Source organism: Cyprinodon variegatus, unplaced genomic scaffold (genome assembly GCF_000732505.1).
Source record: "Cyprinodon variegatus isolate N-32 unplaced genomic scaffold, C_variegatus-1.0 Scaffold1122, whole genome shotgun sequence".
Taxonomy (NCBI): Eukaryota; Metazoa; Chordata; class Actinopteri; order Cyprinodontiformes; family Cyprinodontidae; genus Cyprinodon; species Cyprinodon variegatus.
This window is the reverse complement of record NW_015151575.1, coordinates 71054-72820: the sequence shown is the minus strand read 5'-3', so window position 1 is coordinate 72820 and position 1767 is coordinate 71054.

The window sequence follows — 1767 nt, the reverse complement described above, 5'->3', positions numbered from 1 at the left end:
TCTGCACTGGTGTAGGCTGGCAGAACACTTCTTAATGTATGGGCTGCTACGATATTATTTTTTGATGTGAATGTGCTAATGCTGTCGCTCGCTGTTCATTCCAAATTTTCAATGTGACTTGAGATGCTTGAATCAATTTGATGAAAAAACTAACCTAAACTAATAAATATATTTGAATATTTTATTACATGTTTATACTTTATTCCTATGTGCACAAAACACATATTTTATTATCTCTCTGCTTTACAAATAAGTTATTGTTGCTACAAAAAAGTCTGTCATATTGATTTTGTTTTGGAAGTTATCTGAAGCTGAATTTCGAGAAAGCTGCATTTATTAGAGCTCAGTGATCAATATGTTGTCATTTTTATGGTATTATTGATCTCTTAATTTGAGACTACATTTTGATTATTTTTACATTTTATGTAAAAATGTGAAAAAAAAAAAATTAAAAAATTAATTTTACGTTTTATTTTTACATTAGGCGGTTTGAATACAACACTCTGTATGTATGTAATCTGTATCTTTAGCATACACAGTTTAATGCCTAGCCAAGACAGGCTTATTTAGTTTTATGAAAAATATTTATGAAAAATATTTTAGTAATGAGTTTTTAATTGAGAAAGCTGCATTTATTACAGCTCAGTGATCAATATGTTGTTATTTTTATGGTATTAATGATCTTTCCATTTGAGTCAAAATTTAGATTTTTTTTTTTAATATTTTATTAAGACATTAAATAAGAAGCATTGGTCACAGTCTGAGGTTAGGTGGTTTTAATACAAAACTCTTTCTATTAATCTGTATCTTTAGTGAACACAGTTTAATGGCTAGCTAAGGCAGGCTGCTTTTATTTATTTTGTTTCTCTAGAGAAAATTATTCCTCAGTTTGAGCGTCACACCTTATATGTTATGCCCATACATGCCACTGCTAGAGAACGACTGTTAGAGAAGTGCTATTCTAATGTCAGTCTGCACTGAACAATATTAACCCACCTCGGCATAATAAATTAGACCAACCCCCCTTTTTTTTTTTTTTTTATTCCAGTAATTTAAGGCCCCTTTGGATTGGATCCATTATGTGTAGAGTGTTTGGATTTCATGCTCAGGCGGTAATTTTATTTTAAAAATGTAAGAAATAAATGAGACCAGACTGACATCACAGTAAAAAAAAAAGACCCCATCCTGATAGATCCATGCTTTACAAAAATGGGAAAGTTATAAGGGACATTTTAGAGATGTGATTACATTTAATAATAAAATTTTCCAATTAAAGAATCTCGTTACATGATACATTTAGCAGGTTAAGTTTGTCTTTCTTTTTTAACCTGTTGAATGAAACTGTTTTCAGGTCAAAAACAGAAATCTTGGAGGTCATTTCCATTATTTTTAGTCTTCATTTAAGGGATACCCTTTTATTAATGTCAAGGAGACTTTGTTTTCATATTGTTCAACATTATAAACAGTCTGGGTGGTGTTCATGGTAGCGGGTGATAAGAAGTATGGAAAAATTTAATTGATTGCTCTGCCCTAACAATCTAAAACCACTATAGCTGAATGAACACCAAGGGGGAAAAAAAGGCTGCCAGTTCAACTCTTTCTCGTCTAAAAGAGAGTTTTGCGTGGGGAAGAGAACAATCTCCTCTTCATCAGTGTGCTGCTCTGTCAGGAGGTCATTGTGATGGAGGGTGCGTAGCTCCGTCAGTCTGCCCAGCAGGCGGCTGAAATGCTGCGCCCCACCCCCCTGGGCTCTGCACACCCTGGAGA